Source organism: Pelophylax lessonae (genome assembly GCF_965119305.1).
Source record: "Pelophylax lessonae genome assembly, chromosome: 3".
In the NCBI taxonomy this organism is placed as follows: domain Eukaryota; kingdom Metazoa; phylum Chordata; class Amphibia; order Anura; family Ranidae; genus Pelophylax; species Pelophylax lessonae.
This window is the reverse complement of record NC_138770.1, coordinates 580,437,599-580,455,800: the sequence shown is the minus strand read 5'-3', so window position 1 is coordinate 580,455,800 and position 18,202 is coordinate 580,437,599. Positions and strand designations below refer to the sequence as shown.

General features: G+C 41.0%; 1 protein-coding gene across 4 annotated transcripts in view; it reads left to right on the top strand.

Moving 5' to 3' along the window:
- The first annotated feature begins 14,360 nt into the window (after positions 1-14,360).
- SERTAD2 (SERTA domain containing 2) overlaps positions 14,361-18,202 on the top strand; it is a 126,229-nt gene continuing 122,387 nt past the window's right edge. For all 4 annotated transcript variants that reach the window (XR_014225016.1, XM_082249581.1, XM_082249580.1 and 1 more), the window contains exon 1: positions 14,361-14,682. The gene's annotated coding sequence lies outside the window, so the exon portion shown is untranslated. The remainder of the gene's footprint in view (positions 14,683-18,202) is intronic.

The window sequence follows — 18,202 nt, the reverse complement described above, 5'->3', positions numbered from 1 at the left end:
TTTGGTGCCTTTCTACAAAGACCATGTGTGGGTTCCAATGTACTGATTCCCTCCCTGGTCCTGAGAAGGGTTCACGAAATGCGTTGAGTCTACATGTGAATTATATTTGGAATCTATACATGTTGTGAACCCCTAAGGGGAGAGTATTTTAATATGGTCTGTAAATGTTTTGAATGGAAATAAATAAAAATGTTTTTATAATACTTAGTTGTTCTATATATATATATATATATATGTATGTCCACAGAAAATCCATGACTACAGATTTTTCTTTTTGTATTTATAGGCCTAAAGATTACTTAAAACCCTACAAACATTATGTATTTTCTGAAGGCAGAGATGAAGGAGAACAAAATGGTGGTATTTAACATTTTTTATGTCACGCAACATTAATGCAGCAGTGTATCAAACTTAAAATTTTAGTAAAAAAAGACACAACAGCTAATTTTAAGGTACACAGATGCTCTATATTACCCAATTTTTATTTTTATTTTTTTTGGAAAAAAAATCAAAGATGAGGTTGCGCCAAGTGAAGAGGTACCCAATATATCAAACCTTAAAATTGTGTGCGCCTAAAAAATGGAGACAAACTTCGGTACCTTTCATTTTTAATAGGTGATGCTTTTAAAGCCCCTATGGGTCATTTAGTGTTATCTATAAATAATAACCCTTGAAACATTACTATAACTCCAGCATGTGCAGCGATATATAATATTTGTGACGCAATTAATGTTTTTGTAATTTGGCACCCTGGGGGAAGAGACTGTTCCCAGGGTATGTTGGTTTGTAAGATTTACATACACTCTCACCTGCTGTAGCAGCCAGGGCTGTGTGTAACCCCAAAAGAGGTAAACAGTAACTCCACGTTTATTCAGAATAAAGCAATCCCCTCTGGGTGATCATCATACATTACAGGGATTTTAACAAGCTTTATAACAAATTCCTACCTTTTTTTTTTCTCTGAAGGAATAAATGTTTGTTTCATCATGTCCTTGGCGACTAAATCTGAATGGGAGGGCCTGGTTAATTATAATCACCTGGTGCACTCTAAGTGTTTTAAAAAGAAACGCTGCAGTGTCTCTATTCCTTTAGAAGTATTTACCCTTGGGGGATATCTCACCAAAACTGAAATTCCTTTTGCATGGGGTTCCTAAAATTTCACTGGTATCTAAGTGCAAATTTCTAGGAAAATCAGTAAGCCAATCACACAAGTCAAAAATGATATATCTCTGGGGTTGTTCTATACACCAACAAAATCTCTGTGGCGCAAATCCGCTTCCGAAGCTATGGAAGACAGACCACTGGCGGAAGGAGTGCTGACAACACCTCCACCTATAACAGGTACATGGTACCAACAGGCTGCTGTAAAACTTCCGCTACCCCAGGTAACCACTTGTGTCTTCACACCACTCCAATTCCACACCAATGCCTTCATACCCCAATGTGTTTAAGACCCTCTCGGTAGACTATATGTGTGCCAGGCATTTATACCCCTTTCAGTACCTTCAAACCAGACAAGGACAATGTTTCACAAAGCTTTCCTTGGAAAAGTGCAAAAAAAACAATTACAAAGTCCAACGTTCCAAGACATATTTCTTCCCTACTTCTCTAATCCTAACTTCAAGCTGTATGCTTCCCTGGCATACCTGCAAAGGTAGTGTCCGTGTAATACAAAGTCCATCACATGCATTCTTCCAGTGGCTGGTGTCTTTGGGATGTACCCAAGGTTCTGATGACTTTACATCCAGGTAGTGATGATCTACTCGCAGGTGTTGTTCTCCATCTCACTCTGTTACGAGCATCAGCCTGCTCTACTAGGGCCCCTCCTTAGGTTTTCACTAGGCCTCTTTCGGGACACTTGTACAGGAATACTGACCCATATTTACATCACATAATTGGTGGGCTGGGCCCAGAGAAGAACCTGACAAAAGATCAAAGAACCAGGAAAGGCATCAACTCATTCCCTCCCATCCAGGACAGCAACTGACTGGCTATTATCAGTGCGCTTACAAGCATTTTTCGAAGTGACCATCACACTAATGTATCATGAGATTTAGCTAGAGCATACCTTCCAACTTTTTGAGATGGGAACGAGGGACACCTATTAGCAAAAGTATGTAGGCATAAGACACACCCCCACCATTCCCCCTTAAAGGAGAATTATACACAAAAAAGAAGTGGTTAAACCCACAAGTGCTTTTTTTATCACTACTATTCCTTTTTCTTGGCTTCTGACATTTACAAATGCAGCAGTTTTAGAAATTGGATGAAAGGTTCCGCACTGGGAAACAAGTTTTGAAAGATAGAAATGTCAATTTTTTATACAACTATATAGATTGGACCAAATGGAGGAACACGCGTGGAGGAAAGAGGGACAGAGGGAATTTGTTCCAAATCAGGGACAGTCCCTTGAAATCAGGGGCAGTTGGGAGCTATGCTATAGTCATTTTTAGCAGGGGTTCCCTGAGACCAGAAAGTTGTTTCAAGGGTTCCTCTGTGTTGAAAAGGTTGAGAAAGTCTGCTCTAACAGAATATTTTAAAAAATAAAACAAAGTTCTATCTATCTATGGCCAGCTTTATAGAAGGCTATTTCAGAATACTTCAAAGTTTTGCTCTTAGCCATTCTTGGGTGCTTTTAACTGTGTTTTTTGGGTCATTATCCTGTTGGAAGACCCATAACCTGCAACAGAAACAGAGTTTTAAGATATTAGGCAGTACAATTTTTTCCAGAATTCCTTGATATTTTTTAGTTTTTTTTTTGTGCCTTGCACAGATTCAAGGTGCATCTGTCAGACACAGCGAAGCAGTCTCAAAATATAACAAGCCTGGTCTATGTTTGACAGTAGGTATGGTGTTCCTTTCTTTGAAAGATTTTTTTTTGTTGGTTTGTGAACATACAGTAGAGCTGAGGTGGCATTCAAAAAAGCTCCAGTTTTGTCTTATCTATTCAAAGCACTTTCTTCTAGAAGCATTGTGGCTTGTCGACATGTATTTTCCGAATTCCAGTCTGGCTTTTTTAGGGTTTTTCTTTTTACAGTGGAGTCCTCCAGGGTCTTCTTCACTCAAAAAAAATGGCGTGATCAGACACTGATGTACCTTGACCTTGAAGTTCAGCTTCTATCTCTTTGAAAGTTTTCCATAGCTGTTTGTCTACTATTCACATTATCCATCCTTCTGTTCAATCTAGGATTGATTTTCCTCTTGTGGCCATATCCAAAGGGGTTGGCTATACTCCCATGGACCTTAAACTTTCTAGTAATATTTTATAGCTGTAGTCACAGGAACATCAAGTTGCTTGGAGATGGTCTTGGATGGTCTTATAGCCTTTACAGTGAATCCGGAAAGTATTCACAGCGCTTCACTTTTTCCACATTTTGTTATGTTACAGCCTTATTCCAAAATGGATTAAATTCATTGTTTTTCTCAAAATTCTACAAACAATACCCCATAGTAACAACACGAAAGGAGTTTGTTGGAAATCTTTGCAAATATATTAAAAATAAAAAACAAAACAAAAATCCCATGTACATAAGTATTCACAGCCTTTATGCAATACATTGTTGAAGCACCTTTGGCACCAATTACAGCTTCAAGTCTTTTTAAGTATGATGCTACAATCTTGGCACACCTATTTTTGGGCAGTTTCTTCCATTCTCCTTAGAGGACCTCTCAAGCACCATCAGGTTGGTTGGGGAGCGTCAGGGCACAGCCTTTTCAGATCTTTCCAGAGATGTTCAATCGGGTTCAGGTCTGGACTCTGGTTGGGCCACTCAAGGACATTCACAGAGTTGTTCTGTAGCCACTCCTTTGTTATCTTGACTGTATGCTTAGGGTCATTGTCCTGTTGGAAGATAAACCTTTGCCGCAGTATGAGATCCAGAGCGCTCTGGAGCAGGTTTTCATACGGGATGTCACTGTACATTGCTGCGTTCATCTTTCCCTCGATCCTGACTAGTCTCCAAGTTCCTGCCGCTGAAAAACATCCCCACAGCATGATGCTGCCACCACCTTGTTTCACCGTAGGGATGGTATTGGCCAAGTGATGAGCAGTGCCCGGTTTCCTCCAAACATTGCGCTTGCCATTCAGGCGAAAGAGTTAAATCTTTGTTTCATCAGACCAGAGAATTTTGTTAGTTATGGTTTGAGAGTCCTTCAGATGCCTTTTGGCCAACTCCAGATGGGCTGTCATGTGCCTTTCACTGAGGAGTGTCTTCCGTCTGGCCACTCTTCCATAGAGGCCTGATTGAAGGAGTGCTGCAGAGATGGTTGTTCTTCTGGAAGGTTCTCCTCTCTCCACAGAGAAATCCTGGAGCTCTGCCAGAGTGACCATCGGGTTCTTGGTCACCTCCCTGACTAAGGCCCTTCTCCCCTGATCGCTCAGTTTGGCCGGCCCACTCTTGAAAGATTGAAAGAGTCCTGGTGGTTTCAAACTTCTTCCATTTACGTATGATGGAGACCACTGTGCTCATTGGGACCTTCATTGCTGCAGAAATATTTCTGTACCATTCCCCAGATCTGTGCCTCCATACAACCCTGTCTCGGAGGTCTACAGACAATTCCTTGGACTTCATGGCTTCGTATGTGCTCTGACCTGCACTGTTACCTGTGGGACCTTATGTAGACAGGTGTGTGCCTTTCCAAATCATATCCAATCAACTGACTTGACCACAGGTGGACTCCAATAAAGTTGTATGAACATCTCAATGATGATCAGTGGAAACAGGATGCACCTGAGCTCATATTTGAGTGTCATGGCAAAGGCTTTGAATACTTATTTACATGGGAATTTTTGTTTTTTATTTTGTAACAAATTTGCAAAGATTTTAAACAAACTTCTGTTATGTTGTCACTATAGGGTATTGTTTGTAGTGTTTTGAGGAAAAGAATGAATTTAATCTATTTTGGAATTAGGCTGTAACATAATTAAATGTGGAAAAAGTGAAGCGCGGTGAATACTTTCCGGATTCACTGTATGTATATAAATATATATATATATTTTTTTATTTCAGGTACTTATATAGCGCTGTCAATTTACGCAGTGCTTTACATATACATTGCACATTCACATCAGTCCCTGCCCTCAAGGAGCTTACAATCTAAGGTATATATATATATATATATATATTATTATTATTATACAGGATTTATACAGCGCCAACAGTTTGCGCAGCGCTTAACAAAATGAAGGCAGACATTACAGTTACAATACAATTTGGAACAAAAGGAAACAGAGGGCCCTGCTCGTTAGAGCTTACAATCTAAAAGGGAGAGTCAATTGATACAAAAGGCAATAGCTGTGGGGGATGAGCTGATGGAGAAAGTGAAACAGTGATATTAGTTAGTAGCCGGGTAGGCTTCTTGAAAGAGAAGGGTTTTCAGGGATCGCCTAAAGATGGATAGATTAGGAGACAGTCGGACAGATTGGGGTAGAGAGTTCCAAAGAATGGGAGAAGCTCTGGAGAAATCCTGGAGGCGAGCATGGGAAGAGTTGACAAGGGAGCTAGAGAGCAGGAGGTCTTTGGAGGACCGAAGAGAGCGGCTTGGTTGATATTTTGAGATCAGGTTAGTGATGTAGCTGGGGGCAGAGTTGTGGATGGCTTTGTAAACTATTGTTAGCACTTTGAATTTTATTCATTGTATCTCACAAAAGTGAGTACACCCCTCACATTTTTGTCAATATTTTATTATATCTTTACATGTGACAACACTAAAGAAATTACACTTTGCTACAATGTAAAGTCGTGAGTGTACAGCTTGTATAACAGTGTAATTTTGCTGTCCCCTCAAAATAACTCAACACACAGCAATTAATGTCTAAACTGCTGGCAACAAAAGTGAGTACACCCATAAGTGAAAATGTCCAAATTGGGCCCAAAGTGTCAATATTTTGTGTGACCACCATTCATTTCCAGCACTACCTTAACCGTCTTGGGCATGGAGTTCACCAGAGCTTCACAGGTTGCCACTGGAGTCCTCTTCCACTCCTCCATGACGAAATCACAGAGCTGGTGGATGTTAGAGACCTTGCGCTCCTCCACCTTCCGTTTGAGGATGCCCCACAGATGCTCAATAGGGTTTAGGTCTGGAGACATGCTTGGCCAGTCCATCGCCTTTATCCTCAGCTTCTTTAGCAAAACAGTGGTTGTATTGGAGGTGTGTTTGGGGTCGTTATCATGTTGGAATTCTGCCCTGTGGCCCAGTCTCCCAAGGGAAGGGATCATGCTTGGCTTCAGTATGTCACAGTACATGTTGGCATTCATGGTTCCCTCAATGAACTGTAGCTCCCCAGTTTCGGCAGCACTCATGCAGCCCCAGACCATAACACTCCCACCACCATGCTTGACTGTAGGCAAGACACATTTGTCTTTGTACTCCTCACCTGGTTGCCACCACACACGCTTGACACCATCTGAACCAAATAAGTTTATGTTGGTCTCATCAGACCACCGGACATGGTTCCAGGAATCCATGTACTTAGTCTGCTTGTCTTCAGCAAACTGTTTGCGGGCTTTCTTGTGCATCACCTTTAGAAAAGGCTTCCTTCTAGGATGACAGCCATGCAGACCAATTTGATGCAGTGTGCGGTGTATGGTCTGAGCACTGACAGGCTGACCCCCCCACCCCTTCAACCTCTACAGCAATGCTGGCAGCACTCATATGTCTATTTCCAAAAGACAACCTCGGGATATGATGCTGAGCACGTGCACTCATCTTCTTCGGTCAACCATGGTGAGGCCTGTTCTGAGTGGAACCTGTCCTGTTAAACTGCTGTATGGTCTTGGCCACCGTGCTGCAGCTCAGTCTCAGGGTCTTGGCAATCTTCTTATAGCCTAGGCCATCTTTATGTAGAGCAACAATTCTTTTTTCAGATCCTCAGAGATTTTTTTTGCCATGAGGTGCCATGTTGAAATTCCAGAGACCAGTATGAGAGAGTGAGAGTGACAGCACCACATTTAACACACCTGCTCCCCATTCACACCTGAGACCTTGTAACACTAATGAGTCACATGACACCGGGGAGGGAAAATGGCTAATTGGGCCCAATTTGCACATTTTCACTTAGTGGTGTATTCACTTTTGTTGCCAGCGGCGGTTTAGACATTAATAGCTGTGTGTTGAGTTATTTTGAGGGGACAGCAAATTTACACTGTTATGCAAGCTGTACACTCACTACTTTACATTGTAGCAAAGTGTCATTTCTTCAGTGTTGTCACATGAAAAGATATAATATAATATTTACAAAAATGTGAGGGGTGTACTCACTTTTGTATATATATATATATATATATATATATATTATTTTATTTTTGTTCTTTATCAGACATCTCCCTTTTGCTTTCTATGATCCACGTTCCGTGTTGGTGCACACGATGATACCAAAGAGCAGAGTAAAATTACTTTTCTCCATTTTATTAGACTGACTGATTACATGATTGAAGATGTGTAATATTCATAATATCTTTGTTGAATAAGCAACAATGTATCTTTTTCTATACTTTCTTTGATTTACAAAGGCATGCAGATTTACAGTATATGAGATGACTTTTATTTTCGTCACTTTGTTTTTGTTTAGGTGGTTGTAAGGATTTACGTAACTTCAATTATTGTTTTTCGCATACACCTAATTTTGGAGAATAGGCTTAATTTACAAAGCTAACACACTAGGATAAAGATCCCTATTTAAAAAAATGGCAGTTATTTTTAGTGGAGTACAGAGAGATTCGAAAATTTCAGTCAATGGCAAAAACAAAGAACCGTATATTTTTGTGAAAGTTTATTGATGTTGTGTTTGTGTGTGGGGATAATGATTTGAATGTATTTTATTTTTAAGTATTGTTTTTATAAACATTAGTACAACTTTTATAGAATATACATGAGCACAGCTGGCACTGTATTCATTTAAAGGTCATATGCCTTTAAATACTGTACATGGTTAGAGGGAATTCCTTTGCAAATTTTAAAGTTTGTATTATGGAATAGTAAAATTGGCTTGGCCATCTGAGGTGTATAAAAGGGCCAGCAGACCACAGTAATGAAAATGTTGAGCTAAACCTAGACTTATAGTTTTTTTAATGCTTATACTTAGCTGCATGGGTTGCTATGCTGGTAATTGTGACTTTTATCACTCTCCCGCAACCATATTCCCCAATACTTTGCATATTTACATCATGGAGGACCCACTGGACTCTGTAATATCTCCATTGGGCAGATTTGGAAATCCTGGGATATCCAGCCCCCAGAGTCTCCAACGTATACACACATCCAGAAACATGGCCCTCGCACTGTTGTACACCTAAAGCAGTAGAATACACTGCTGGGTAACTTGTACCTATAGGTAAGCTTATCATAAAGCTTACTTGTAATTACAAGGAATATCTCCTAAATGGGCAACGTTTAGGAGATATTCACCATTTCTGTAGCTGGTGATGTCACCAACGCATGTGCTGTGATCTTGGCTCCCGTACGCATGCGCGGGGATGACATCATCGTGGCTTAGCCATTCAAACAGCCGAAGCCCACGAACCTGAAAGGAAGAGCAGATGAAGATGGAAACCCTGTCAGTGGTAACAACAACCTGCTGGAGGGCCTCATTTTAAGTATGTTTTTGATTCTTCCCTTAACTTGAAGGGGGAAGTTTGTTTTCTTTTCTTCAGATTTTACTACTGCTTTAAGTACACTTACATTAGTTGCAGTATGTTGTAGTTAAAGTATAGATTTTAGGTGCACTATGTTGCAGATACAGGGCGTATTTTTTGTAGTACATTGTGGGTGCAGTGTGCATTTTAGGTGCAGTATGTTGTAGATGTGGTGTGCATTTTAGGTGCAGTATGTTGTAGATGTGGTGTGCATTGTGGGAGAATTTTTTTCTCCTACTTCCACTTTTACTTCACTACATTTTTTCGATGATTTCAATGCTTCTACTCCGATATTTTTTTTTTGTGCTGCATAGTTACTCGTTACAATTATAAAAATTACCACTGCCAGAACAGTAGATGGCAGGTTTCGTGAAGCTCAAAACATGTGTATTATCAGCGCATACGAAAATAAATGCTACTGTATGTACAAATAAAAGCTGCATTTGAAATAATAAAAAACAATATGATGTTCAAACTTTTGACTTCTTTCTTTAATAACTACATAACACAGTACTTGTTCTTTTGCTTTCAGTACTTGAGTAGCAATTTTTTTTTCAAAACTACTGGTACTTTTACTTTCAGTACTTGAGTAGCAAAATTTAAAAAAAAAAACTACTTGCAATACTTAAGTACAAAAAATGTTGAATACTTTAGTACTTCTACTCAAGTCACTTTTTGATCGAGCACTTGTACTTTTACACAAGTATGGGTTTTGAGTACTTTATACAACTCTGGTTGTAGGTGTGGTGTGCATTTTAGGTGCAGTATGTTGTAGGTGTGGAGTGCATTTTAGGTGCAGTATGTTGTAGGTGTGGAGTGCATTTTAGGTGCAGTATGTTGTAGGTGCAATGTGCATTTTAGGTGCTGTATGTTCTAGGTGTGGTGTACATTTTAGGTGCAGTATGTTGTAGATGTGGAGTGTATTTTAGGTGCAGAATGTTGTAGGTGTGGTGTGCATTTTAGGTGCAGTATGTTGTAGATGTGGGGTGTATTTTAGGTGCAGTATGTTGTAGATGTGGGGTGTATTTTAGGTGCAGTATGTTGTAGATGTGGGGTGTATTTTAGGTGCAGTATGTTGTAGATGTGGAGTGTATTTTAGGTGCAGAATGTTGTAGGTGTGGTGTGCATTTTAGGTGCAGTATGTTGTAGATGTGGGGTGTATTTTAGGTGCAGTATGTTGTAGATGTGGGGTGTATTTTAGGTGCAGTATGTTGTAGATGTGGGGTTTATTTTAGGTGCAGTATGTTGTAGATGTGGGGTGTATTTTAGATGCAGTATGTTGTAGATGTGGAGTGTATTTTAGGTGCAGAATGTTGTAGGTGTGGTGTGCATTTTAGGTGCAGTATGTTGTAGATGTGGTGTGCATTTTAGGTGCAGTATGTTGTGTGTGGTGTGCATTTTAGTTGCAGTATGTTGTAGGTGTGGTGTGCATTTTAGTTTCAGTTTGTTGCAGGTGCGGAGCACATGTAAGGTGCAATACATTGTAGGTGTGGTGCATGGGCGTCCGCAGAACCTTTTTCAGGGGGGGGCATCATTTTAAGGTCACCCATGCTCCGCCCCTTTTTAACAATGTCAAGAAGGGGCAGGGCTTAGTCATAATACTTATTTTGTGTGTTTATTTTTAAAGGGCAAACGGGAGAATTTATTTTTAAAGCATTTGTTAACCTAAAAAAAGAATGATCCTGTTCCCTTAAATCGTGTTATACAGCACAGTGCTTATGCTGTGTAATTCGGCCTTCCGTATCACCTAAAATACCTGGCTGATCCTGCCTGGCTATGTCCTCCCCTCTGTAAACTGATCACGGTATACCATGGCTGCTGAACCCTGACACTGTGGTCAGTTTACGTGCCTCCGTCATACGCGGCTCACCTGTTCTCCTCTCTCCCCCCTCCCTTCCCGCCTGTCTGCTCCTGTGTCAGTGCCCCTCCTGCTTCTGTAGTTTCATTTAAAGTTTTATATCCTGTCTACAGTCTGTTTACTAATCCTGTGTGCCCCTGTGTCTGTGTTTTATAAAAAAATAAGCCACTCTTTACAAGTTTTCAGAGTGCCAAACGCTGCTCATGTGACCCGCCGCCTCTTTCCCTCCCTTCCTCCTCCCCTCCCAACTGAGGAGAGTGAAGAATCCTCAGCGCTGCCCACTGCAGGCAGCTGTCGGACAGGAAGAGGAGAGAGCCGACAGGTCACGTGAACGGTGTTCGGCGCTCTGAAACTAGAAAAGAACGCCTTATTTTTTTAAAACACAGACACAGGGGCACACAGGATTATTAAACAGACCAGACAGAATGGTATAAAGTGGCTTAACAACCACTTTAAAGGGGAAATTGAGATTCCAGGGGGGGGGGGGCATTTGCCCCCCCCTTGCCCCTACCTGCGGATGCCCATGGTGTGGTGTGTGTTTTAGTTGCAGTATGTTGTAGGTGTGGTGAGGTTTTTAGTTGCAGTATTTATAGGAGTTGTGTGGTTTTAGTTGCAGTATATTGTGGGTGTGGTGAACATTTTGGTAGATTGTAGGTGTGGTCTGGTTATAGTTGCAGTATGTTGTAGGTGTGGTCTGATTTTAGTTGTAGTATGTTGTAGGTGTGGTGTGGTTTTAGCTGAAGTATTTGTAGACATCTGTTTTAGGTGCAGTGTGTTGTAGGTGTGGTCTGGTTTTAGGTGCAGTGTGTTGTAGGTGTGGTCTGGTTATAGTTGCAGTATGTTGTAGGTGTGGTATGTGTTTTAGGTGCAGTACAATGTAGGTGTGGTCTGATCAGGGCTGCTGTTAGAAATCGCGGGTCCCCATACAGACTACCTGGCAGGGCCCCCCCAAGAAAATATTAAAGATATATTTAGCTAAAATTACAACAAAATCACTATTAGCAGACACAAATATAACATAACTCGCATAATTCCTGCTAAATCTAAAAAAAAAAAAACTATGTTAAATAAAAAAGAAGATGAGATGAGAAAAATATACAGGCTGGGCAGTTGGAGCTCAGTGATCAGAGAGACAGAGAGAGAAACAACGTTATAATTTACAAATAAACTCCTGAGCAGAGATAAGTGCTGGGAGGGGGGGCCACACAAGGGAGGGGGATTAGTGAGGGACGACTGTCTCTTTCTCATTAGATAAAAGCTGATAGCAGGGAGAGGGACAGATCAGATTCAGGTGCTGGAGGAAGATTTCTGTATTTGTTGTCCATCACTAATCCCTCTCTCTGTGTGGGCCCCCCTGTGTGCTCGGGCCCCCTACAACAGGGCTGGTGGTCCCCCCTATCAGCGGGCCTGGGTCTGATTATAGTTGCAGTATGTTGTAGGTGTGGTAAGTGTTCTAGGTACGGTACATTGTAGCTTTGGAGTGCACAGTATGCTGTAGGCGTGGTGTGGTTTTAGCTGAAGTATTCGTAGGTTTTAGTTGTAGTACAGTATGTTGTAGGTGTGGTGTGGTTTTAGCTGCAGTATTTTTAGACCTCTGTTTTAGGTGCAGTACAATGTAGGTGTGGTCTGGTTTTAGTTGCAGTATGTTGTAGGTGTAGTATGTGTTCTAGGTGCGGTACATTGTAGCTTTGGAGTGCATTTAGTTACAGTATGTTGTAGGGGTGGTGTGGTTTTTGCTGCAATATTTGTAGACCTCTGTTTTAGGTGCAGTATGATGTAGGTGTGGTCTGGGTTTAGTTGCAGTATGTTGTAGGTGTGGGATGTGTTTTAGGTGCAGTACAATGTAGGCGTGGTCTGGTTATAGTTGCAGTATGTTATAGGTGTGGTACGTGTTCTAGGTGCAGTACATTGTAGGTTTGGAGTGCATTTAGTTACAGTATGTTGTAGGGGTGGTGTGGTTTTAGGTTGGATTTACACTAGCTGCGGCTGCGGTTTACAGCAGGGGGCCCGGTGTGTCCCTGTTCTCCATTTCAGGTGCAAATCAGGACCGAATTTATTGCTGACTTCACACCTGCAACAGACCAGAAGACGCACAGGACCCTTTTCCAGTGCAGACCCCGGCCGCCCCAGAGATGTGTGAACCGGCCCCCCTGAGAGCCAGTCACACTTTCCTGTCATGTGAATTGGATGCAGTGAAACCCACATCCAATTGGCATCAGTGTGAACCCAGCCTCCGCTGCAGCATTTTGTAGGCATGTGTTTTAGGTACACTACATTGTAGGTGTGGAGTGCATTTAGGTGCAGTTCAGTGAAGGGGGGGGGGGGTTGTGTTTTAGAGTTTTAGATCTAGAATGTTATAGGTGTAGTATACGTTTTAGGTGCAGTACACTATACATGTGGTGTGTGTTTTTTAGAGGCAGTACATTGCAGGTGTGATGTGTGGTTTAGGTTCACTATGCAGAAAGAAACCTCCTAAAACTATAATAAAGGACTTTAATGGTATCTTAAAAAGGTTTTAAGGTACCGTTAAAGTCCTTTATTATAGTTTTAGGAGGTTTATTTTTGCATATACAATCAGGATGTGGTACCTGGACGCTATATGTCCAAAAAGGGAGCTTTAATAGCACCCTCTCCCTATTTCTTTGCTGTTATTTAGGTTCACTATGTTGTAGGTGTGATATTCATTTTAGGTGCATTTTTCAATTCTTATGGAATACGCATTTCGCTTTAAAGGTGCAGCAAGCAGAATAGGTGGGAATTAACTCTAATTCTATTTACAACACAAAAAAGCCTATAATATTAAAGATGTGTTATCGAAACTTTACAATGCTTGGACTATAAAGGGGTTTAAAACAACAAAATGTACTCAAACTCATTATAAAATTAGACAGACACCTACACACACACACATAAATAAATATATACAGCATACATTAATCAGCAGAATACAGATGAAAAGTACTTACACATATCGTACCAACATATAATATAATCAATTGTTTTCTTAATTTAAAAACGAAAAAAGTCTGTAAGTGCCATATAAAGTTTGTGGCATTATTCTGGACAATTATTTGATATGAACTTGCACTCCCAGTACCAGAAGAGAACCCCAAGCAGCAGCCGTGAGTCATACGAGGTCACGCACCCCAATACCCTAAACCATCCGGCCTCCCTAAATATTTCTAGGGATCCCCCACCTAGACCTCTTTCGTTCAGACCCACCTTTCACAGCCCTGCCAGGAGACAACGGTCCCATTAAAACGGATGTGTCACCCTAGTTGTTGCCTTGACAGTGATGGGGTATAACGAGGACATTGCATTCTGCACCTAGCGAATATTATCAGGCTGAGACCTCGCCGTTCCTTCACTGTTCTTAAAATAACGAGTAGTTGATGAGAACTTGAGCAAAAAAAAAATCTACCTCTCCAGCATTTTTTTTTTGAAATGTAGGATTGTGCTTCACCCTCCCCTCCAACATTGCACCAGATCAGGGAGAGTGAGATTTGACAGGTCAGCATGGGGAGTGTGTGTGCACCTCTAGATGCAGCACTGGGCCACCCGCGCACACACACACACACACACACACACACACACACACACACACACACACACACACACATTGCCTTGCAGCAGATTTGCATTAACATTTCTTCATCTCTTGGGACAAAGACACATGTAAGTGATATGTGAGAGGCCTCCTTGCCATTGGCCAGTCCCCTCCAAGTGGGGCATGTGCTATAGCTTGCTGCCTGTACTCTCTAGTCTGCAGATCAGAGGCTGGGAGGAGGAGGAGGAGGAGGAGGAGGAGGAGGGGGAGGGGGAAGGGTAGAAAGCACAGAAGGAGGGAGGGAGGGAGAGGAGAGACACACAGCCAGAGGAGGGAGTTCTGCCAGGGACAGAGGAGGAGCATTTTGACGTGAGCTCCAGGGCAAGGAGCTTGCAAGAGCTTTACTTCACGTCATATTGTTTCATGGCAAGTGCTGGGATCGCAGGCAAGCCTAGCAGCCAGTGGCTTTCTCCTGCTGTCTCCCCTCCTCCTCCTCCTCCTCCTCCATTGTAGAATGCACCGAGCCTGCAGCCAGCCATAGGCACCAGAAATTGTGCAGACATATGGATCTGCTGCATGACTAGGGGACAGGACAGGGGGCACCATCCTGATGCTTTAGACCTCAGGTGACACTGCATGTGGTGAGTACAACTTCTTCCCTTTTTATTGATACATTGGATCTTTATAGATTTGCCAACTCTCCTATCGTTATGTCAAAGTTCCATCACTTCCAAGTGACAGCTCCAATCATCCCATTCTGCTGTCAAAAAGATTGTCAATTGTGTTTACCAAACAATTTCTCTGTGTTTAGCAAATAGTTTACTGTATTTGATTGTGTTTACAAAACAAGGATCTCTTCTAGTGTGGGTGATCTATGAGGATCTTTAATACGGTGGGTGATCTATGAGGATCTCTAATACTGTGGGTGATCTATGAGGATCTTTAATACGGTGGGTGATCTATGAGGATCTCTAATACTGTGGGTGATCTATTAGGATGTTTAATACGGTGGGTGATCTATGAGGATCTCTAATACTGTGGGTGATCTATTAGGATCTGTAATACGGTGGGTGATCTATGAGGATCTCTAATACTGTGGATGATCTATTAGGATATCTATTACTGTGGGTGATCTAATAGGATATCTTCTTGTGTGGGTGATCTATTACGATCTCTTCTAGTGTGGGTGATCTATTACGATCTCTTCTAGTGTGGGTGATCTATTAGGATCTCTTCTAGTGTGGGTGATCTATTACGATCTCTTCTAGTGTGGGTGATCTATTACGATCTCTTCTAGTGTGGGTGATCTATTACGATCTCTTCTAGTGTGGGTGATCTATTACGATCTCTTCTAGTGTGGGTGATCTATTACGATCTCTTCTAGTGTGGGTGATCTATTACGATCTCTTCTAGTGTGGGTGATCACCTAGAGTGCACTACTGTCACTGTTGGTGTTTTTTTGTTTTAGTAGTAGAGATGATCACAGAGTGCGTTACTGTCACTGTTGGTGCTGCCTTCTTTTTCTTTATCACATAAAGTAAGCTACAGTCACTGTTGGTGCTACATTCTTTTATTTATTTATTTTTTACATAGAGTGCACTACAGTCACTGTTGCTGCTACATTGTTACATTCTTTAATTTTTATCACATAGTGTGTTTACAGTCACTGTTGCTGCTACATTGCTACATTCTTTTATTTTTATCACATAGTGTGTTTTACAGTCACTGTTGCTGCTACATTCTTTTTTTTTAGTAGTAGAGATAATCACAGAGTGCGTTACTGTCACTGTTGGTGCTACCTTCCTTTTTTTTTTTTTTATAGTAATGATTACAGAGTGCATTACTGTCACTGTTGGTGCTACCTTCTTTTTCTTTATCACATAAAGTGCACTACAGTCACTGTTGGTGCTACATTCTTTTATTTTTATCACCTTGATTGTGTTACAGTCACTGTTGGAGCTACATTCTTTTATTTTATTTTATTTTTTATCACTAAGAGTGCACTACAGTCACTGTTGGAGCTACATTCTTTTATTTTATTTTATTTTTTTATCACATAGAGTGCACTACAGTCACTGTTGGTGCTACATTCTTTTATTTTTATCACATAGAGTGCGTTACTGTCACCGTTGGGGCTACATTCTGTTATTTATTACCATATAGAGTGCAATACAGTCATTGTTGCTGCAAAATTCTTTATTTTTTTATCACATTGAGTGTCACTGTTGGTGCTACACTTTTTTTCTATAGTTGACAGACAGGAAGATGTCAGATGACACAACTTGTGTTGCTTAGGTCAGGTTGATGCCCCCCACCCCCCCTTACTTTCCCTGTGCTGTCCCATGTTACTTTCAGCACTTCGTCTGGACTTTGAGGACCCTGACAGATTGTAGTTGATAGGATCCAGCTTCTGTTTGCTGTAGTAACAGGAATGCTGTGTTACCACTAGGAAAACTTACTTTCAGTTTGGGACTTGGACATTTAAAATAGAAAAAAAAAAAAAAAACTTGCTTTGTTGATGGGTGTTTGGGAGAGTTCAGAGAGGGACAGATGGGGCCACTTTTGTTCCTGTGCTGGGAGGTGGAGGGGGGGGGGGGTGTCATTTGGCCTTTCAATGTGTTCAAGTCATTCTGACAGTTAATGCAGTCTTTTTTTTTTTTATGTTGAGATCCTACTTTACAGCTAGGCAGGATCACAAGGGTTAATATCTCTTTAACCATCCACCTTCGTAGGCTGATGCTGGATTGTATATGCTGTATATGTTATATATATATATATTTTTTATATTATTGATTGTTTTTTAGTATTTTCTTTTCCTTTTTTTTTTTTTTTTTTTCTCTTTGCTATCAGATGAGGAAATGCAAGGTTTGTAAATACAGTAAAAGTCTGTCTTCTGCAGGGATTGTGTTTCTGGTTTGGCGTTGGAAGGCTGTGGCGGACGAGCCCTGGGTATCTGCAGCTGTAGACAGATGGCCAGCAATCCACAATGTGTTCCTGGACCTTTGTCTCCAGTAAAGATTCTCTAGACAATTGCAAGCGGCAAGGCTTCCACGGCACCACTCAGCTGTGCTGCCTGCTCCCTTTTACCTTCTTGTCTTCCCATATTCTTTCATGTAGTCACTGTAGGTCCATATTGGTGTGTTTTTTTTTTTTTTTTGTTTTTTTTTGTCTTTTTTTTTTAGGCTGCCCAACACCCCTGTGGCTCCCTGTAAGAGGACGGGGACAGGTGGGAATGTTTGAATTGACAGCTTTGCTCTTTCCTTTTTTTATTTTCTCAGGCTTGTTCCATTTACTCACAGTTTTCGTAATAATAAAATAACATTTGTGACTGTATACATTTGTATTCACTTCTTTCAGCGTTTTTACAAGGAAAAATTAGAATTTTTTTTTTCCATCCCAGAGCAAAACTTTGTTGGCTCATTACTCCGCTACAGTGCTAGGAAAATCTACTAAAAGTTGTTCGCAATGCAAGAGAATTTTCCCTTACGTTAGTGAATGTGGTGAAAATTTGCTTTGTAAAGAAATACCCAATTGGGTTTAAAGAAAAAAAACAAAAAAAAAAAATAATAACCAGCATTTGTGCTTGCACGTGATTGGATGATGAAAGTCAGCACAACATTCACTAAACTAATGGAAAATGTCCTTGCAAAGTGCAATTTTCCTTTGCAAAGTGAACAGCCTATTTGCCTTTAATAAATCAAACCCCACAGGCTCAGCTGCTCACTAAACATTTTTAATCTCTTTAAGGCCTGTTCACATTTGCCTATGCGTGTGCGGCAAAGTGCATTTATTTACTGCAGGAAAGTGCGATTTGCATAGAAAGTCTGTTAGCTATAAGAGAGCCTATTCATATCAATGCGCTGCAGTGCAGCATGTTTGGAAAAATTCCTGCATGGCATGCAGCATATTTTTTATTCAATAATGGGCATTAAACTGACCCATCAAAAAATGTGCAAAAAAAAAAAAACCCCACAGGAATCACAATTTTTGGCACCTTGTAGTTGCAACTGTATCATGTAAATTTCTAGTCTTGCATAATGCATGAGGACAAATGCACAATATTACGCCCAGCAATGCAGATCAACACACGTGAACATGCATGCAGCAGCACATACTACGGCCTTGTGTTACTGCATTCATGCAGCCATGGGTGGGCAAGTA